Source organism: Mauremys mutica, chromosome 5 (genome assembly GCF_020497125.1).
Source record: "Mauremys mutica isolate MM-2020 ecotype Southern chromosome 5, ASM2049712v1, whole genome shotgun sequence".
NCBI lineage: Eukaryota > Metazoa > Chordata > Testudines > Geoemydidae > Mauremys > Mauremys mutica.
In genome coordinates, this window is record NC_059076.1 from 92,232,476 (window position 1) to 92,255,487 (window position 23,012).

Consider the following 23,012-nt stretch of genomic DNA (forward strand, 5'->3'; position numbering starts at 1 on the left):
AGAGCAGGGTTTGAATAGTGTGCAGTAAGTAAAGCCTAGGGCTACACATTGAATAATGAGGAGAAAACAAAATATTGAATAGTTGCTTGTTAGTTGTGCACCATCCCTTCTATGCACTGAATGAGGCAAAGGTCCTGTGGAAGAAAATGTCGTCATGTAATTAAAGAGTATTACAAAGCATTTATGCCTGGGGACTGAATTAAGGTTGCATAGTGCATGACTTTGCAACCTTAACTATGTTCATTTAATGTAGTTTTTGGTGTGTTGTACTTCATATATACTCCATATTTAATGTATTGTCTCTAGGTGGAAGGCCACTTCCTATTTTTTTTAAAGAGTTGTTATTTGGAATCATTGTTTCAAAAGCTGACTTCTGTAACCATTACTTGTTTGTATAGCAGTCGCCTCATTGTGCTAGGTACTATACACTTGTACCTATGTAATCCTCTCCCTTTGCTTCTGTGTGTTTTAAATTAGAAGTCACCTACAATAGGATAGGCCCAACAAGGAAAATAACAGAACACCACTGGCCATCACATGCAGCCCTCAGCTAACACCTCTCCAGCGCATCATCAAAGATCTACAACCTATCCTGGAAAACGATCTCTCACTCTCACAGACCTTGGGAGGCAGACCAGTCCTTGCTTACAGGCAGCTCCCCAACCTGAAGCAAATACTCACCAGCAACTACACACCACAGAAACACTAAGTCAAGAACCAGTCCCTGTAACAAACTTTGTTGCCTACTCTGTCCCCATATCTACTCTAGCGACACCATCAGAGGACCCAACCACATCAGCCATACCATCAGGGACTCATTCACCTGTACGTCTACTAATGTGATATATGCCATCATATGCCAGCAATGCCCCTCTGCCATGTACATTGGCCAAACCGCACAGTCTCTATGTAAAAGAATAAATGGACACAAATCAGACATCAGGAATAGTAACATACAAAAGCCAGTAGGAGAACACTTCAGTCTTCCTGTAGAAGCAGCAAAGAATCCTGTGGCACCTTATAGACTAACAGACGTTTTGCAGCATGAGCTTTCGTGGGTGAATACCCACTTCTTCAGTCTTCCTGGACATTCTATAACAGATTTAAAAGTAGCCATCCTTCAACAAAAAATCTTCAAAAACAGACTTCAAAGAGAAACTGCAGAGCTACAATTCATTTGCAAATTTAACACCATTAATTTGGGGTTGAAAAGGGACTGGGAATGGCTGGCTCATTACAAAAGCAACTTTCCCTTTCCTGGCATTGACACCTCCTCCTCAATTATTGTGAGTGGACTACATCCACCCTGATTGAACTGGCCCTGTCGACACTGGTTCTCCACTTGTTAGGTAACTCCCTTCTCTTCATGTGTCTGTATAATAATGCCTGCATCTGTAATTTCCACTCCATGCATCTAGAGAAGTGGGTTTTTTACCCACAAAACTTATGCCCAGATAAATCTGTTAGTCTTTAAGGTGCCACTGCACTCCTCGTTTTTTTTAAATTAGATTGTAAGCAGGGGCATGCTTTTCTTTTTTTGCTGCTGTTTGTATTACAGTAGTGCCTAGAAGCTCCAGTCAGGATTAGAGCCCCACTGTGCCAGACACTGTAAACACACACAATAAGAGACAGTTCCTTCCCTGAAGAGTTTATACCCTAAGTTGTTGCATTTATAGTAATAAGACTATGACAGGACCCAGACTCAGAACACAGATTACTGAATTTAATATCTTAAATCTATCAGATTTATAATTTTACTGCTCTTTTAAATTTATTTGAAATTAATTAAAGCTTCCTGAAACATCTGCAGCTGTGGAATCTTTGGAAAAAGTCTATGAGCAGCCATGGCAGAGGCTGATAGTTTATTTTACGTCTTAGCTATGTAAAATGCCATATTATATTAGGCTAAATGCTACAGTTTTTGGACTGATGGTGTTTACTCTTATTTTACTTCTGGGGGAATTCTGCAATACTGCACATGCATAATTAATGAGCTGTGCATATTTTTAATTTTTGTGCAGAAAAAAAGCGTCTACCGAAATGTTGCTGCAGTTACACCTTTTGCCCACCAGAGGATGCTGTGGTGATAGAACACAGCAGCTTCTGGCCAGCTAGGGAAGAGAAAGAGCCTGCCTTCTTCGCAGTGCCTGTCAGGCCAGGTCAGGAGACAGGGGCTATGGGGAGACAGACAGCATGGGGTGCTGGGGGGGATCAGATGGGGCTCATTAAGGGCTAGTGAGGGAGGACAGACTGGGATGGGCTGAATGGGAGTGGAGGCACAGGGCCACAGGGTGAGGGAGATGCAGGGCCACATTGTGATGGGGGAGGGGCTGCAGAGCTACATAGGGGCAGAGGGTGGCTGAGTTGGGGACACTGACACCAGGGGACAGGGGGTGGCTGAGTTGGGACACAGAGACACATGGGGATTGGGGTGCAGGGACACAGGGACAGGGGTGGCTGAATGGTGGCAGCGACATGGGGACAGGAGGAGGGGGTACAGGGACACATAGGGACAAGGGGTGGCTGAGTGGGGGCACAGAGAAACATGGGGATGGGGGAGGGGGTACAGAGCTACATAGGGACAGGGGGTTGGCTGATTTGGGGCACAGAGACACATGGGGGGGAAGGGGTACAGGACCACATGGGGAGGAGAGAGGGGGTGTCTGAGTGGGGGTGGAGGAACACATGGCGATGCAGGAACACATTGGAACAGGAGCAGATGTTCCTGACTGAATGGGAGAAGCCAGAGTCTGCATGGGGGAAGGTCCCTAACAATCCCACCCCCAAAAAATACCTGTTCCATACGTTTCCCACCCATACCCAACAACTCTCAAAGTTGACACTCAGGCTCCTTCCCCAGCAATTTACTTCCCTCTCCCTCAGCTCCTCCGTTACCCCTGATTCCCCAAAGCATTTGCACTGCTTCTGAGGGGTGCGGGAAATATGATTCTGTATTGTAGTTTAAATTAATTATTACTCAGCGTTCTGTATTAATATGCCTAGTAAGGAATATATTTGTCAAACATTTACTGAATCTTTTTTGTTGTCTGTATTGTTACAGACATACTTGCTGACAGGTATTTTGAAATAAATGACCAAAAATAATTGAAACTGGTGTGATTATATTGTGTTATATTGATGAATAAAATGTGCACAATTTTGCAGAATTTTAAAATATTGTGTGCAGAATTTTTAGTGTTTGGTGCAGAATTCCACCCAGAGTATTATTTGCATTGATAAAGAGTATTTTACTTCAAAGCATACTTTGTTCTCCCTGTTATCTGAAGAGGGAAATAATTGTAATTCCTAGCTTTAGTTCCAGTTTTCTTTTAAGTGAACTGAGAGCTTGTTATATAATGTCTTGGCATGTTAAAGATTTACGGTGACCATAATTTAAGGCATTTTATATGGTGTTTGCAGCATTTGTGTCTAGGTCAGAAATGTTAACATCCTTTTCTTTGAGTAAAGCAAACATACCATCCAGGACCAGGAGAACCTTGAATGGCATATGCACTTAAAGCATGTTGATCAAAGTAAATATCTTGTTAGTGACAGCTTTATCATCTACATTTAAAATACAAACAAAGCAACTTAATTTATTCAATTTTAAGTCTTTTTTAAAATGCAAGAGATTATGTCCAAAAAGTCTTTAATTACACGATCAGAAACTATTTTTCCCATAGTTCCTCTGCCTCAATTGGTGCACTGAATGGATGGTGCCCTGGGAATTAATCGGGGTTGTGTAGTTAGTGAGGCTGGTGTCTGCAGGACCCCTGTCTCGTTTGTTGCAGAAGTTGTGTGGTGAATGAATCAGTGATCACATAATTAGATTGCATCATAATACATATGCCCAAGGGGGCAAGTTAAGGTTGTTCAGACAACCTTAATTCTGGCATTTTCTAACTTGTAAGTGCTTTACTCTGCAACCTTAACATTCTTTTAACATAGTTTTTTAGATGTTAAAATATTTTAGCACAATCATGGTATCTAACATAATATGCTTGGGGTAGAGCTGGCTGAAAAAAGGGAATCCCGTTCAGCAAAAAGTATTGCATTGGTACACAAAGCCAAAAATGCTCAAATTTTCACAGAAAGGTATTTAAAGAGAACCAAAGTGGAATTTTTTTGGATTCCTGGGTGCCTTGCCAACCCGGCTGCTGGAGAGGCAAAGACTGCTAATGCTTGTTCTGTTTCCCCCTCTGTCAACGCTTCCCCGGCTACCTCTCCCACCCCTTGGAGCTAGTCCTTCAGGAAAGCTTTTATCAGTTTCACTGGCAAAAATTAAAATTGAAAAGAGCTTTGCAGGCAAGCTACCAGGCAGCTGTCATTTTTTAAATTGAAAACTGAAATTTTTTTTGCAGAAAACTTCAGTTTCACAAAAATGTCTTATGTTAAAAATCATTCAAATTAAAAAAAAATTTCACCAGCTCTACTTAAGAGCAACAGTTTCTTGTGATAGCTGTAACAGCACATTGGAAAAAAAATGTGGGTAACCATATTTCATCATAAGAGAATAAAATATTAGCAGATTTTCATTATCATGGTAAAGACAGGTGTGTGAGTTTTACTGAGACCGGTGAATCTTAACAATTTTGCACGTTCAGTACCTGGAAAGATAATGGAGCAACTAATTAAGCAATCAATTTGCAAACACCAAGGAGATAATAAGGTGATTAGTAACTGTCAGCATGGATTTGTCAAGAACAAATCATGTCAAACCAACCTAATAGCTTTCTTTGACAGGGTAATAAGCCTTGTGGATAAGGGGGAGGCAGTAGATGTGGTATATCTTGACTTTAGTAAGGCTTTTGATACCATCTCGCATGACCTTCTCATAAACCAACTAGGAAAACCTAGATGAAGCTACTATAAGGTGGGTGCATAACTGGTTGGTTATGTAGTTATCAGTGGTTCACATCAAGCTGGAAGGAGATATCGACTAGGGTCCCACAGGGATCAGTTTTGGGTTCAGTTGTGGTCAATATCTTCATCAATGATCTTGGTAATGGCATAGAGAGTACACTTATAATGTGCTTTGGAGGATAGGATTAAAATTCAAAATGATCTGGACAAACTGGAGACATGGTCTGAAGTAAATAGGAGGAAATTTAATAAGGACAAACCCAAAGTACTCCAGTTAGGAAGGAACAATCAGTTTCACGCATACAAAATGGGAAATGACTGCCTAGGAAGGACTACTGCGGAAAGAGATCAGGAGCTCATAGTGGACCACAAGTTAAATATGAGTCAACAGAGTAACACTGTTGCAAAAAAAGTGAACATCATTCTGGGATGTATTAGCAGGACTGTTGTAAGCAAGATACAAAAAGTAATTCTTCCAGTCTACTCCATGCTGATTAGGCCTCACCTGGAGTATTATATCCAGTTCTGAGTGCCACATTTCAGGAAAGATGTGGGCAAATTGGAGAAGGTCCAGAGAAGAGCAACAAAAATTATTAAAGGTCTAGAAAACATGACCTATGAGGGAAGATTGAAAAAATTGGGTTTGTTTAGTCTGGAGAAGAGAAAACTGAGAGGGGACATAACAGTTTTCAAGTACATAAAAGATTGTTACAAGGAGGAGGGAGGAAAAATTGTTCTCGTTAACCTCTGAGGATAGGACAAGAAGCAAAGGGCTTAAATTGCAGCAAGGGCAATTTAGGTTACACTGGTTACACTGTCCCTCCCCCCCCATACCTGCTTGAGGGCTTGGGCAAGTCTACACTACTGGGGAAAGTCGATTTAAACAATGCAATTTGAGTTACATCAGTAGTGTAACTCAAGATAGTGTAGCTTAGATCTACTTACTGCGGGATCCATACTATGCTATGTCAACAGGAGACACTTTCCCATTGACTCTCCTTACTCTTCTTGTTCTGGTGGAGTACTGAAGTTGATGGGAGAGCGATCTGCGGTTGATTTAGAGTAAATCAAGTAGAGTAGCTGCAGCGTTGATCCACTGGTAAGTGGAGACAAGCCCTCAGGTAGACTTGGAGGAAGTGCTATAAATATCCTGATCCAGTTGAGTATGGTGGTGGCTGCTAATCTCACAGTTTCTTCCCTTTTGGGGAGTCCCTTAGCACACATCTCAGTTGCTTTGGTAGAGGATTTGGGGATGTTATATGTAGTGTATATATGTTGTATGTATAGGGTGTGTGTGGCAGAAAGAATAGTTGGTAATAAATGTTATGAAGGTTTTATCAGTGTTAATTCAGAGTGACTTTATTATAAATGAGAGGAATCCGCAAATGGGTTATGTAGTTCATCCCAGATGTGTACATTTCTACTCCAATTTTAATAGAAGACCACTTCTATTAAGAAGCTGATTTTTCTTAATCCTTTGAATGGTTAAACAAGTTTCCCTCTAGTTTTTTTGCTGCCAACACGTTTGTTTGTTCTTCAGCTCATGAGTGCCTGGACTGTCTATTTGCACGATCTGTTGTTTGCTTCGCTGTACTATTGTCTACTTGTGAGCTGCTTTGACGAATAGTCAAAACAACTGTTCGTGTTCAAGTACAGTAGAACCTCAGAGTTACGAATGCCTCAGGAATGGAGGTTGTTCGTAACTCTGAACAAAACGTTATGATTATTCTTTCAAAAGTTTACAAGTGAACAGTAGCTTAATGCAGCTTTGAAACTTTACTGTGCAGAAGAAAAATGCTGCTTTCCCTTTATTTTTTTAGTAGTTTATATTTAACACAGTACTGTACTGTATTTGTGCTTCTTTTTTTGGTCTCAGCTGCTGCCTGATTGTGTAATTCCAGTTCCAAATGAACTGGAACTCATAGTGTGTGGTCCACTGGTCAGTTCATAACTCTGGTGTTTGTAACTCTGATGTTCTATTGTACAGCAGAGTTTTGGATTGGGACTATTGTGGATTATTGTCAAGATAATTTTAGTTATTGAATGATTAACAAGAAGCAAAACAAAGTCGCCAAAGATTTCTGTACTACTTTCTGAAAAAAGTTAGATGACAAACTACCATAGTAAAATTGTGTTCTGTATTTATTGGTCATTACATTTCCTTGCTACAGTAAACTTGTGATTTTTATTCTTACACAGAAAATAGGTTTGGTGTTGCTACATATATCTTATGTTGTTTTAGTACAGTAAGCTGTTCTTCAAATTAGTTCATTTAGTGTTCATTCTTCCTTAAAGCAATGTTTTTACAAGTTTAGATGGTTTATTAAAGTTTGCATTAGATCAATCAATATTACATTAAATGTGTGTTTACTGTTGTACAGATTTTCCAAAGTCCCACATGATTGATTATTATTTTTTGTTTCACAAATTATTTAGAGTGCTGAATTTTAGTTTTAAGTTGCTTAAAAGCTTACTACAGGCCAGATTATGTTCATTTGTTTCTGTATTACCCCATTAACTCTAAGGTGGCTGCATGGATGTAAAATAACAATTTTGCTCTATTTATTTGATGACTACTTTAAGAAGTGTAGATTTTAATGTTTAGATGATAGTCCCTGACCCAAAGAGCTGCCTCAAGTGTTTGTACATTGCCTGGCACAGTGACACTCTGATGTTGTTTGAGGCATCTAGGTGCTACCTTTGCACAAATCATTAATAATAAAACTGTGAGCCAGGGCTGCAGGGTTCTATGCTTGTCTGCTCAGCTTATTTCCTATGTGATTCTAGACAGCTCATATCAGCTTCTCTGTAAACTGCCTATAATAACTTACATACAGTGATGTTAAGGCTTGTTTGTAAAGCATTTAGAGATTCTTGGACAAAGGTCACCTATAAATATTAAGCATTTTCCTTCATGATAATCAGTGACTCATAGGAACTGGGATGGAAAAATTATTTACTTAGCAAAATAAACTAAATGTCCAATGCCCTTCACTATCTTGGACTGAGTTGTGTAGACTTAAAATAATGTGTATGCATCCCCTTTCACAAACACATTCCCAGTTGCATTACACATAGCAGCAACATTAAACACATACCTTTTCAATATCTGTTTAAAGGCTAAAGCAGTTTTTGCAGTCTGAATATTAAGAGCATTCTACAACTCTTATCAAAATCCCCATTCTAGAATATTTAAAGGCCAACTCTTCCAAAATGACTAGGATTATGAAAGAAAAAGCAGTTTTCAAAGCTCACTTTCTGTAGGTGAGCAAAGTACTTCAATACCAGTGAAATAGGATTTTGGAGGATTTGAGCATAAGATAAATAAACTTAAACCAATAACTGTTAAAAATTGCAGCAGTTGGACTTCCATCACTTCCTTCAGATGCTCATTAAGTTAATGAAAAAAGAGTTTAAAAAATGTTGAAGGATGATCAGTTTAAATGTTCCTTTGCTCATTAGTTGTCCAATTAGTTCTAGGTATACACCTTTGAACCCCTCCCTAATCCAGTCCTCTCAATTTTTGCTGGCTCCGTTCTTTACACGCTTTAAAGCAATGTGTTCCCTAGTGTGGTGGGGTTTGGGGTCAAACTATACTAATTTTTTTCTAAGCTTTCCTCCTAAGTCAACCCTCTTGTCTGTTCAGCATTTGTTGCAAGTCTCTGAAATCTTTACAATGTGTTGATTTATGCTGTAGTGTTCAGAGCAGATCACTGTAAAGTGGTATGTTTTCACCATTGCCATATGCATACAGATGCTCCCCCACTTACGCAAGCTTTCCGTTCCGGAATGCCTTGTGTAACTCGAATTTTGTGTAAGTTGGAAACATATACCCAACAATTACACAAAAAAAAGAAAAAAAAACCCTCCTATTTCTAGCTTATGGAACTTTTTCTGTAAGTGCGGATTTGCGTAAATCGGGTTTGCGTAACCCGGGCGGCATCTGTACTGTGTGCAGTCCAAAATTGCAAATACTTTTTCTGTTACCATACTGTGAACTTATACGTAGAGTATATCTCTTTGGCATTATTTTTTTCCAAAAGCACATTGCTTTCTTATACTGAATACCAATTTTGGATTATTAACTTGCAGTATCCAGGTTGCATCTCCCTTTTTTTCCTGCACACATTCCTAACCTCTCTAGGTCTCTTTGTATTATTTCTTTGTACCATTAATTCCTTTATTCCCTCTCCTTCCCAAGAAAAATTGTTTTACTTGGGCTGTAAATCCTGAATCTGAAGCTGCTCTTGATCATATAAACTAATAATATAGCTGTGACAGAGTACGCTTCTGTATTCACATCCTCCACACTATTGTAATAATCTTAGTACAAAGTATGCCTTGTTAAGGTATCAGTTAAAAAATTATAATTTGCTACTCAGGATTGTCCTGGTAAAATATGTATGGCAATATTGTATGTGAAGTTGTAAGATTCTCTTGTATGATGATGATAACTCACGTTCCAAACCCCACAGCCATGCCCAGGCAGAAGCTAGGCCAGTCCTAAACAAGGAAGGTGCTTGCCTTAATTTGCATTTAAGCAGTAAACAGAGTCATCAGGCAGGGAGGGAAAACAAAGGAAATTCAAACTGCTGGGGGAAAAAAACGAGCAGGGACTATCCTTTTACGTAGACTCTTTGTCTCCTGGGTCTCAGCTGGAAATATCACAAGGGAGACTGAAACTATAAAAAAGAGGAACAAATACAGGTCTCTTGCAACTTATGCGCATTTACCATGCGCAATTTCAGCTTTACGCTGAAAGGTCTGGAGTCCGGGAGGGGGCGTGGCCTCAAGTAGAAGAAGTGTGACCTCAAGATTTAAAGGTCCTGGGGCACCAGCTGTGGCTGGGATCCCAGGGCCTTTAAATCACCCAGGGGGCTCCCAGCTACAGAGGTGGCTCGTAGCCCCCTGGGGCAAACTAAAGGGCCCGAGGCTCCAGCCACCGTGGATCTTTGGGCCCTTTAAATGCCAGCCCCAGCCCGGCTGCCAAAGCTGTGGGCGGGATTTTAAAGGGCTCCTCTGGGCTCCCCACCACGGCGGGAAGCCTGGCAGAGCCCTTTAAATCCCACCTGCAGCTTTGGCAGCTGGGCCGGGGCAGCATTTAAAGGGCTTCACCGGGCTCCTCGCCGCGGCGGGAAGCCCGGCGGAGCCCTTTAAATCCCGCCCGCAGCTCTGGCGGCGGGACTGTGGGGCATTTAAAGGGCTCCACCGGGCTCCCCAGCGGGAAGCCCGGCGGAGCCCTTTAAATCCCGCCCACAGCTCCGGTGGCGGGACCAGGGGGGCATTTAAAGGGCTCCACCGGCCCTTTAAATGCCTTCCCCCCCCAGCCCCACCGCCGGAGCTGCGGGCGGGATTTAAAGGGCTTGGGGTTTTGACTATACGCAGTTTTCGCTTTACGCGATAATCACAGAACGGAACCCCCGCCTAAGATGCGACAGACCTGTACCCATTTCTTTCTCTCCCTGCCCGTCACATTCTCTGCACCTGAGGAGGCAAAAGGAAACAGCTGTTGGACTTTGGGGGCGGGGTCCTGATCTGAAAAGTTTAGTCAGTAATCTGCTGGAGCATGTGATGAGAAAGTTTTTTTAAGTGTTAGTAAGCATTTTATCTTTATTTTTCTTGTAACCATTTCTGATTTTCATGCCTCATTACTTATACTCACTTAAAATCTCTTTTGTAAGCTTGTGTTACTGTTTTTATCTAATCCAGCATGTTTAAATTGAAGTGTCTGAGCAACTATTTAAGTCAAAAAACTAGCATATGATTCCCTTAATGTCTGGCTCGTTCCTCCAGGATTCGCTGCTTGATGTGTAGATGGTGCAGCCAGTGATGCAACAGCAAGTGACTGATGCTGGTCAAGAAACCCATCTCCTCTTGGGAATTCCTAATGACGCCCAAGGGTGGTGTAATAGGACACCCTGGGTGAAGGAAATGTCCCCAGAAAAGTGGATGAGCCAGAATCCTGTTGGCTAATGGTACCAACAGTACAGGGACCAGATCCATTTAGAAAAGGCACAGTTGCGGATGCGATAATGTGGGCGCTTTTTTCAACTTGGAGCTTTCAAATTGTCTTGACCTTCGTCTTGCCATTGAAGTTCTATAGTCCCTGCCAAGAGAGAAGATATAGGGCCTATGGCCATCCCTTCCTTCTTTGTTTTGCTTAGGCTTACGCATAGAGGGTCTGTGTTCGATGGTCGCTCCTCTTGGTGGGGAAGGATCCAGACGTTTGACAGAAGCTCAGATGTCCAAGTAGGGGAAGGTCTGCTCCTCGCACTTCGGGCTTTTCTCCCACACTACTGTCAAGCACCATTGACTGGCTGTTTTCATCGTGTTTCCTTTCATCAAGATGTTGGATGGCCATGTAGATTCCCTTAAAGGAATAATGGACTAAATATACTGGTACTCTCCAGGAGAGGGCTGGGCAGTACAGGACATACATTTCTGGGGGAAGATCCGGGGGTAGGAATGTGTTGGGATCACTGTGCAGTATAACCATGGCTAGTGAGTTGTGTGTGTAGCCAGCAGATTGCAGTTACACACAGGCACTCAGGGTGTGTCATGCTGCAAGGCTGTTTGTAAGCGGTCCAGGTCGGAACCGCTACAGCAAAGCATTGCAAGGCACTGAAGGTTGTAGGGCAGCTCCCCACTAGTCTGAGTTGTGCCCTGGTATATCATAGTCGCTTTATTTTATAATAGATTTTATGAAAGATGCTATCTTAAATTGTTTTATGAGGTAAGTAATTACAAAAGCTAAAAGTTTAAAAGACAGCAGTCAAATTAATTAAGTTGCATAGACAAGGGATGATTTCAAAAGAGATTTGGAGAGGTAAAAGCGAAGGAAAGCTGTTTCAAATGTTCTTGCCTCTTCCTCATCGCTTTGTGTGTATGATTGTGTGTGTCTTGCTACTCTAGAAGTGCACCTGTGCTGCTGCTTGTGCACAAAACCGTTTTCCCAGGGGGAGCAGCAAAGTGAAACAGATCTTCTTTAGATGCATTTTGATGTTTCTGCTGTGGAACAGGATATACAGCGGTACAATCACTATCTTCCCAGAGGCATGGCAAAATGTTGTATTTCCCTGCAGTTAAATGCCTTAGTCATAATTACTGGGACTGCTGTACCTCTCGTTGTCAGGAGGAAATACAATTAGTTAAAAATTTGTGTACTAGGGTGTAGAGAACTAATGACCTGAGAAAATAGTCTACTAATTCCTAATCAGAATTTAAGGAACAAAAGAAGAAACTGGTTCCAAATAATCCATCCCAGGGTTGATACTTGCCCTAATGGATTATTAAAGGAGGTGAGAAAAACATAGATGAACTACACTCATGAGAGGGAGAAACAGAGGGCTTGTCTCCACAAAGACTTAATGTACAGCAAGCTGGGTTGTGAATGTACAATATACTAGCCTGCTGTGTGCTGTCTGTGTAGACCCTGCACTAAAAGTTCCATAGTGCTCTTTGACATACTGCTGTTAAAGATTTGCTGACCAGAAACCAAGATAGGCAGCATTGGAAGCAAAGGTCTCTTGTTCTCTACACTTAAAAATTGTAATGGCCATATCTGTGCTAACCTAAGCCCTGGTGTAGACTGGCTAGATTGACAGAAGGTTCATAGATTCTCCACTTGGGGAGTGGATTACTTACAGTGATGGAAAAACTTCTTCCATAACTGTAGGAAGCATCTACAGCAAGAGTCGGCAACCTTTCAGAAGTGGTGTGTCGAGTCTTCAATTATTCTCTAATTTAAGGTTTCGCGTGCCGGTAATACATTTTAACGTTTTTAGAAGGTCTCTCTCTATAAGTCTTTATTATAAAACTAAACTATTGTTGTTTGTAAAGTAAACAAGGTTTTTAAAATGTTTAAGAAGCTTCATTTAAAATTAAATTAAAATGCAGATCGTATCAGTTTAGTGCAGTGGTTCTTAATCTGGGGTGCGCACACATCCTCGGAGGTGCGAGATATCCTTTCAGGGGGTGCGAGACATGCAAGATTTTTTTAGAAGGTAAATCATCGAAAACACAAATTAAGCACAGGCACATAAGTACAACTACTTTGTTTCATCAAACCTATGTATTTATTAACATTATACATGTTTTAACAATTACTGTAATATACAAAGTTTTTAAGTTTTCAAATATTTAAGCTAATTGTAGTGTAATTTTTTATAAGGGCTGCAGAGCGCTGGGACTAAGCTAGGAGCAGAGCCCTGGACTGGCTGCTGGTACCCCAGACTGGCAGGAGGGCTGAGCAGGGCCGGAGGCCCAGACCCCGGCTGGCATGGGGCTGGGTGGCTGGAACCCCAGACCAGCAGTGAGGTGCGTGGGGCTGGTGGCTGGTATCCCAGGCCGGCAGCAGGATGAGCCAGGCCGATGGCTGAGACCCCGGCTGGCAAGGGGACGGCGGCCAGGACTCCAGACCATCAACAGGCTGAGTGGGTCCGGCGGATAGAACCCCAGGCTGGCGGCGGGCTGAGCGACTCAGCCCGCTGCTCGTCTGAGCGACACAGCCTGCTGCCAGTCTGAGGTTCCTGCCAGCCGGGGTCCTGGCCGCTGGCCCCACTCAGCCTGCTGCCAGCCGGGGTTCCATTCATCCAGGCCGGCAGCAGGCTGAGCAGGGCCAGTGGCCGGGACCCCAGCTGGCAGCAGCATGCCAGTAAAAATCAGCTCGCGTGCTGCCTTTGGCATGCATGCCACAGGTTGCTGACCCCTGATCTACAGTATATTGCTGCAGCTATGCCACTGCAGCACCGTTGTGTGGACATGGCCTAAAATGCATGAAAAGAATGTGGCCAGAGACTTGTGTTCTTCTGGTTGAACAAGATCCCTGTATGTTATATGTTCTTGGTTATTTGCTTAACCGAGGGCTCCTGTGCACTTTCTGTCCAAATGCTCAGATTCTGGCTGTGTCAGTTACCCCGGTAGTGTGTGTTGTGCAGAAGTTAAAGGGCAGAAAGAAGTGTTTGAAATTGTATCACTTCTCCTTGGCAAATGTACAGATTAAAAATGAATAAAGAAGTCATGCTAAAATGTTGTGGCTAGTTATTTCACAGTGACATAAAATTTAAAGGCAACATATTTTAATTAATGCAAATAAAAACTTCAGATATATCTGAATTTCTTTCCAGCATTAAGACAGAATTGCTACCAAGCTATATGGCTGATTTTTGCATTTAAATCCATCAAGTACAGAAGGAAAGTTCTGAACGAATAAGAATTTGTTATATTTGTCTTTCATGTTAAGTGTATGTCTAGTCTTTGTTTTGGGAACTGCTTCATGAAATGCTGGGTTTCTTTTTTGCAGTTGCTGAAACTGAAAGGATTAGAGGAGCCAGTACTTTAATTTTGCATGGAGCTTTTGGAAAATTACTGCAATGCTGTAAATCAGAACCTCAGTTAAGTTCGGTGAGTGTCTATGGATATTTTCATTATCCTGACCATATAAGGAGTATAAAGAGTTACTCATGCATTGGGATTTAGTCTTGTAATTTACAACATTGAGACAAGACTCTACCGTTTAGCCCTAAAATCTTGTGATCTAATTGATCGATAAATTTTTATATAAACATTATTTTTCCCCGTAGAAGTTAGTTTATTTTAAGCAATTTTATAAATCAATTCCTTCCATTACTGTTGGGTTAAATAGTTTTGTATGCCCTATAGGGATTTAATTCAATATCTTCTCTACTAGGTTTGAACAGAGTACTTCGTCCATAGTTTAGCAGGAGCATAGAATAAAATTTCCATATTGGTTTCACTCTAGTCCTGCTGTTCATGGTAGTACCACTGGGGAAGTGCTCTAGGAGCCTCGTAAAATATGGGGTACCCTCAGTCCTATGCTAAACTGAAACCACTGCATCCTTGATCTCATTTTTTTTATTTAGTTTGAATATGTTTAGTACTGGTCTTTGAGACCAGTGTAAGGGACTGAATTTACCAGGACTAAAGATTTGACTCAGTGTGCGCTGGTATGGACTGATAAGGATACCAGTCATTTTTTTCATTCTTCGCTGCTCCAGTCTATGAATTACAAAGTAAAATTGACAAGATCTCTGATGCCTTAGTTGAAGGGATCTGAAATCTTGACAGTTTCACTTTGCTGCTGGCATGTGTAGCAGAGCTGTAAGAAGGGGAAAGAAATTGGGCGGGGAGGTGGGTAAACAAGAAGTAAGGAAAATGGGTTGCTGGGGAAGTAAGAAGGGTCATAATATTTAGTGAAGAAACAAGGATAGAAAAATGTGAAAAGACTGAGGAAGGGAGACATGGGAGGGGTGAGGGTAAAGATAAAGAAACAGCTGCAGTAGTAGGAGCGGGTATCCTAATGTTCTTGCCTCATCATTATTTTCCTGCCACTGAGTTCTGAAAGAAGCCTAGCTCAGAGTGGGAGGCATATCTAATTTGTGATAGCCACTAGAATACCATATACTAATGAAATGTTACCTCTGCCATCTACAACACCTAATTTTCTTTGAAATATATGTTTAAAAAAGCCACATTGAATCCTTTATGCCCTCATAGTATTTCCAATATATCAGGCACCTGTTTTAATTAATCTCCTTTGGAAAGACATTACTGTAAGGTTGTTTAGTTTCTGTCATGAATGAAGATACTGAGGTGAAAATTCAGAATCTATTTGCATACTTCACCATTGCTAGGTTCGTCATTGGTGCTATGAAGTCTTTGCTTTTTAGAAATCTCTTCTTATTTGAATACTTTTGATCTGCTTTAAATCTCAGCATTAACATGCTTCACTCAAAATATGCATGTTCCCTACAATCCTTTACTATTGCCAGCCCCAGGGAAGTGGAAGAATATTGTAAGGCATAAATTAATTGTGAGAGTAGCTAACCATTGGAACAGCTTTCCAGTGGTTGTGGAGGATTCTCCATCACTGGCAATAATTTATAGGAAGTTCTTTGGCCTTTTTGTTATGCAGGAAGTAAAACAAGATGATCATGTTCCCTTCTGGCCTTTGGATTTATGAATGTATAAAGTAGCGTGAATAAAAATGATTTAAAAATTAAAACAGTTTTTGAAGTGTACATAATGGATTTTAATTTACATTTTAAAAATGGAAGTAATTGTAATTTACATAGTATTGGTTTGCTTCTTTCCATTTTATAGTCTTTAAGTTGCTAAAATAGACATTTTATACTTGTTTCTTTAGTTTCCTAATTTTTAGTCAGACTTTAGATTTTATATTGTTTTTTCTAAATTTCACATCTAAAATGTTCGTCTGTGCTGAAAAAGACAAGTCTAGGGCCTCACTGCCATCTTTACTGTGAGAACAACACAAACAGCCCCTGCTATATTTGCAGCCAACACATCGAACTTTGTCAATAAAATTGAAATGCTTCAACTGGACTTTAGTCCGCCACCAGGGTTGAAGTCAATGGGACTTGTACTCCGAAGGTCATTTAGGTGCCTTTGAAACGCTCAGCCTCAAATGCCTAAATTTGAGCATAGGAGCATCATGGTAAGCGCCTTGTTTTTAAACTCTGGCCTATGTGTGTGTACGTGTGTGTACGTATACGTATATATATATATAAGTTCATAGTAATTTTGTTAGCATTCTGAAAGTCCAAGCTTTTCATTGTTTGCACTGAAGTAATTTTATTTTGAAGTGATAACATTTTATGCCACAAAATAGTTTTTAATAAACCTTTAGCCTGTGACGCTGCAAATGCTTGCGCTTAAATAAGACTGCTCATGCACATGTTTAATTGTTAAGTCAATTTGCATGAGTAAAGTTATGTATCTGCTTAGATGTTTGCAGGATCTGAGCTTTAATTTTCAATATTTTGGTTTTTGCGCATAGCAGTTTTATAAAATTCAAATAAGAGACCCCACCAGTAGTGACATTTTTTTCAATAGCATTTATAATTTAGTTTATTATCAATTTTAATCTGAAGTTGCAATGGCACAGATCTTTAAATTAATTTTACAAATCCTAAACCTGATTTTAAACCAATGGTTTTAAAAAAAGTCAAGTTGTTTAAATAATTTAGATTGCCTTATTTTAGAGTTGTGAATATATTTGATTCTTTTGGATCACAACATCTTTGCATCAGGCATTTAATTTTTTCTAAAATACGTATTACTGAAAAATATAATGTATTTGCAGCACCATAGCTAACAAAAACAATGCATGAATAAAGTAAAAATATAACTATATTTTGCCAAAAAGTTAAGCAAAGAGTTGTATCATGCTTTGTTTATAGCCATTAAAATGGAGAGCAGCAACTTGACTAACCACCCATAACAAAGCAATTATTAGTATAGTTGTGTGCAAACATTGTAGTAAGCTTTAACATTAGAAAGTTTCTTGGAAGAGGAAAAAGCCTCCATTGAAAATGAAGAGTAATGTTGTTGGAAAGTGTAAATAAAATTCTAACAGCCCTTAATAGCTTACTTTAAGGTCTTGTCTACATTACAGAGTTTTGTTGACACAAATTAAGCCAACAGTCAAAAACCGGTATAATTACATTGCCTGTGTATGTTCACACAACACTCCTTCTGTCGGCAGAGCGCGTTCACAGCTGGTGCTCTAGTATTGACAGAGAGAGCAATGCACTGGGTAGCTATCCCACTGTGCTACTCACCACCTTCTGTAGCTAGGAGTTGTGGGAAGGCAGAGCGGATCACAGGGCATCATGGGTGCATGCTCAATGTCCCATGATGCAGTTCTTTCTGCCCCAGCATTCCATGGGCTTCCGACTGTGTTTCACAGCATTTTTCAACATCCCCTGTTTATTGTGTGCCTGCCATCTCTGTCAGGATGGATCACACATTGTTCTCTACTGTTGTGTTCAATGTTATGAACACAAAGTGGGTGGTCATGCAGTATATCATGAGCTCCAAATATGAACAGGAATCAGAGTTTCCTGACCTGCTGTGTGCCATGGAAAGAAACAAGACCAGATTACTTTTTGCCTTCGCGGAGTAGTTGAACACGATGGACTGTCGCTTTTGGGCTCAGGCACTGAGTGGTGGGATCGCATTGTTATGCAGGTCTGGGATGACAAGCAGTGGCTGCAGAACTTTAGGATGCAGAAAGTCACCTTCTAGGAACTGTGCAGAGCTTGCGCTAGCACTGTGACCCAAGGACACCAAAATGAGAGCTGCCCTCGGTGGAGAAGCAGGTGGTGATCGCTTTATGGAAGCTGAAGACTCCAGACTGCTACCACTCGGTCGCAAATCAGTTTAGAGTCAGGAAGTCGACCATTGGGAATGCAGTAATTCAAGTGCGCAGGGCTGTTAGCCAAAAGGGCTCATTTCCCCCTGGAGCTTACCTAATTACACCAAGGAGGCACGGAGACAGGAAGACGAGTACCACACCCTTTATTGATCGGTCAGCTGAGCGGGTGCTCTGATCGGCTAGTGCCAGAAGAGAGACACACCCCACAAGCCCGAACGGGCCTTTTTATAATCAGTAACAAACAACTTAGCCTACGTTTGTCTACGTCATTTGGTTGACCTGTAGAACCTGTACATGTATCTGTTAGGGGATAATTGGATACGCAGGATACATATATCATTTTGTGGGGGCTACAAGATACATCTGTTGAGGATACATTTGTCATTCTGAAGGGGACACAAGATACATCTGTTGACCCTTTGTACTAGATACTTTGGATGCATACATGTGAACGCAGCTGCATACACTTGGGGAGCCAAACAAGCTGATAAGCAAAATAGCTGACATAGGTAAATACACGGCCTTCAGTCTAATGAGTTCTGTAAGCTTTCCAACACAGTTTGGACAAGCATAACATAACACTTAGGCCTAATACGGAAAGGCTTCATTAGCACTATGATTTTCCAACAGGGCCATTAATTGCATCCTGCTACAAAGGACCGCGACTCTTGACCATGTGCATGAAATATTGGATGGCTTTGCGGCAATGGGATTCCTTGACTGCCGTGGGGCGATAGGTGGCATGCATGTTACAATTTTGGCACTGGGATGGAGTACATCAATAGAAAGGGGTACTTCTCTATGGTATTGCAGGCACTTGTGGATCACTGCAGGCGTTTCACTGACATCCGTGCGTGGTGGTCCAGGAAGGTGCATGACATATGCATTTTCAGGAACACCGGCCTGTATAGAAAGCTCCAAACAGGGACTTTCTTTCCAGACCGGAAGATTCCAGTGAGGGGTGCTGAAATGCCCACAGTGATCCTGGGAGACCCAGCATACCTCTTAGTCCCATGGTTCATGAAACCTTACATGGGAAACCTGGAGAGCAGCAAGGATGCTTCAACAATAGGCTGAGCAGGTGCAGAATGACCATAGAATGTGCCTTTTGCAGATTAAAAGTGTACTGGTGCTGCCTTTATGGCATGTTAGACCTAAATGAGGGAAATATTCCCGTGGTCATCGCAGCCTGCTGCACACTCCATAATATTTGTGAGGCTAAGGGTGAAAAGTTTCCCCTGGGGTGGAGCATGGAGGTGGATTGTCTGACTGCTGGGGGAGGAGGGAGTGAGCATGCATGTGTTCTGCCTGGAGCGTGATTAGGGACTTCAGCATCTCTGTTTGCTCCTCCATCACTTATCATCCGCTCCTGGCCCCTTTACAATGTGCTCCTCACTCTCCTTTCTGTCCTGCCATTCTATTTTAAATTTGTCTTTCAAGGTCTCTCTCTGCTCCCTGCATTCTCTTTTTTTCAGCCTCTGAGGATTGGAGCACCTCTTGGAATATGTCCTCCTTGCTCCACTTTGGTCGCTTCCTTATTTGGCAAAGATACTCCACCGGTGTGTAGGGGGTTCCCCTGAAGGCCACATCTGAAGAAGCACAAGAAACTACACAGAAGCATGATTGTTAGTTCACGCACAGCATTGAATCATTATAGTAAAATACACCTCTTTTTACATACAAATCACTTTTTCTCTGTCGCTTGTCAGGCACACATCTCAGCAAACATCCTAAACATGGTGAGTTTGGCCCAGGGAGGTGGGGTGGAGGTTTGAGGGCTCAAGATGAGGAAAAGGGTAAGGGAATCACTGCAGGCCATTAGGCACAGTATTGTAAAAATCTGCCACCATTTTCCACAGGCAGGGGTCATTGAAGCCGATATCTCACTCATGAGGGTAAGCAAGTGTGCATCTCCTGCACTTGTGCAGCTTCATACCATGTGCTGCCCACCTGTGTGCTGCTTTAACCCCTGCACAAGTGACTGCTGATTGGCATGGGAAAGTTTCCTACAATGAGGGAAGGAACAAAGCAGTTCTGCCAAGGAACCTTCAGCACAGGATTGGCAAGTACCTGCAGGAAAGTTTCCTAGAGATCTCTCTCGAGTATTCTCGTGAAATCTCAGTGAGCATTAACATGCTATTCTGCCACACTGCTTAGCTGCACAAGAGAATGTGGAGCACATTCAAACTCAGCTAGTCTTGTAAATTTCTATCCCTTCATCCACTTCTAGAATATACAGAGCAAAGGACAGTTCTACTTCATATAACTGAGCAGCATCTGCTCAAAAAGATCACTTACCTGGGCTCTCCTCTCCTGCATCATGCGTGCTAAGAGATTGACTGCTGTGACCAGCTACACCCCTCTGGAGTAGAAAAGAGGTCTTGACTTGCCGCATCACCAGATGGCCCTGCAGTGTGCTCCACATTGTCCTCCAACTTGACCTCCTCGTCCACGACTTCATTCTCTGGGTTGAGTCCACTGTCCACTGTCTCCAGCCCCACTGAAGTATCCACAGGGCTCTTGGTGGTGGAGTGCGGTGGTCACCAAAGATGGCATCCAGGTCCTTATAGGAGCAGCAGGTCTTCAGCACAGCACCAGAGCGATGTTTTGCCACCCTTACCTTCTGATATGCCTGCCTCAGCTCCTATATCTTTGCACAGCATTGATCATAGAATCATAGAAGATTAGGGTTGGAAGAGACCTCAGGAGGTCATCTAGTCCAACCCCAACTAAATCATCCCAGCCAGGGCTTTGTCAAGCTGGGCCTTTAAAACCTCTAAGGATGGAGATTTCACCACCTCCCTAGGTAACCCATTCCAGTGCTTCACCACCCTCCTAGTGAAAAAGTGTTTCCTAATATCCAACCTAGACCTCCCCCACCGCAACTTGAGACCATTTCTCCTTGTTCTGTCATCTGCCACCACTGAGAACAGCCTAGCTCCATCCTTTTTGGAACCCCCCTTCAGGTAATTGAAGGCTGCTATCAAATCACTCTTCTCTTCTGCAGACTAAACAATCCCAGTTCCCTCATCCTCTCCTCATAAGTCAGGTGCTTCAACCCCCTAATCATTTTCATTGCCCTCCACTGGACTCTTTCCAATTTGTCCACATCCTTTCTGTAGTGGGGGGCCCCAAAACTGGATGCAGTACTGCAGATATGGCCTCACCAGTGCCGAATAGAGGGGAGTAATCACTTCCCTCGATCTGCTGGCAATCCTCCTACTTATACAACCCAATGTGCTGTTAGCCTTCTTGGCAACAAGGGCACACTGTTGACTCATATCCAGCTTCTTGTCCACTGTAATTTCTAGGTCCTTTTCTGTAGAACTGCCGCTTAGCCAGTCGGTCCCCAGCCTGTAGCAGTGCATGGGATTCTTCCATCCTAAGTGCAGGACTCTGTACTTGTCCTTGTTGAACCCCATCAGATTTCTTTTGGCCCAATCCTCCAATTTGTCTAGGTCACTCTGGACCCTATCCCTACCCTCCAGCATTTCTATCTCTCCCCCCAGCTTAGTGTCATCTTTGAACTTGCTGAGGGTGCAATCCATCCCATCATCCAGATCATTAATGAAGATGTTGACCAAAACCAGCCCCAGGACTGACCCCTGGGGCACTCTGCTTGATACCGGCTGCCAACTAGACATCAAGCCGTTGATCACTATCTGTTGAACCTGACAATCTAGCCAGCTTTCCATATTTCTTTAACTTGCTGGTGAGAATACTGTGGGAGACTGTATCAAAAGCTTTGCTAAAGTTAAGGTATATCATGTCCACTGCCTTCCCCATATTCACAGAGTCAGTTATCTTATCATAGAAGAAAATCAGGTTGGTCAGGCATGACTTGCCCTTGGTGAATCCATGCTAACTGTTCCTGATCACCTCCCTCTCCTCCAAGTGCTTCAAAATTGATTCCTTGCACACCTGCATCATTATTTTTTCAGAGACAGAGGTGAGGCTGACTGGTCTATAGTTCCCTGGATTCTCCTTCTTCCATTTTTTAAAGATGGGCACTATATTTGCCTTTTTCCAATTGTCCAGATGTGTGTCCCATTCATAGCCCTTATCCAACAAGCCACAAAAAATCTGCCTGTCGGTATCAGAGTTCCTACAGCTGGAGCAGAGCTGGGACTGTGCAGCCTCCTCTCTCCACAGTGTCAGGAGATCCAACAACTCAGGTGTGCTCCAAGTGGGAGAGCGTTTGCTGTGTGGAGCCGCCATTGTCAGCTGGGAAGATGCGATGTGAGTCGTCCACACCGAGCAAACAGGAATTGGAATTTCAAAAGTTCCTGGGCCTTTAAAGGGGAAGGGGTGGATACCTGTGTTCTGTGATCACAACTGCTAATCAGAGCGGTCAGGATGTGCATGGTGGGACACCTCCTATAGGCCATTTATAGTGACATTACCAAGTGTGGTGTCTACACAGACACTTTGTCGATATAACTTTGCTGCAAAAAGCTCAACACTTCTTGTCGAGGTGATTTTATTTTGTCAGCAAAACAAAAGAGTTTTGTTGGCAGAAGGAGCTTTGCAGAGTGTACACCTCCATGTTTTTGTCGATTAAACTTGATATTTGTTGACAAAATTGTGTAGTGTAGGCCTAAGTAAGCTATTCATAAATTAGCACATAGACTCAACAGCTAATTTACACAATTTTTTCATGATTTTCTAATAAATCCTCTAGTGGTTGGAGTCCCGATTTTTTTATTTTGTTGCCAGTGTTAAGTAGAGTAACAGCAGGCTCTGCACTTTATTGGTGGCATCACTGAAACCTCATTCACAGTGTTTTAAGGGAAGATATACTCTACTGAACAGAAATACATGTTTCTTTAAAAAGAAAACTTCTTTCTACTTTTCCTTCTATACAGCTGACCCTTGTTAGAGAGCCGAACTCCAAATATTGTCTGTATGGATGCCTGTTTGTGGGATGCTTATGTCCTCTAATTTGATAAATAGC

General features: G+C 42.1%; 1 protein-coding gene across 1 annotated transcript in view; it reads left to right on the forward strand.

Annotated features, from left to right (window-relative positions):
- CLOCK (clock circadian regulator) overlaps window positions 1–23,012 on the forward strand; it is a 122,197-nt gene that overhangs the window by 24,703 nt on the left and 74,482 nt on the right. Inside the window, exon 2 of the mRNA XM_045018561.1 lies at window positions 14,165–14,265. The gene's annotated coding sequence lies outside the window, so the exon portion shown is untranslated. The remainder of the gene's footprint in view (window positions 1–14,164; window positions 14,266–23,012) is intronic.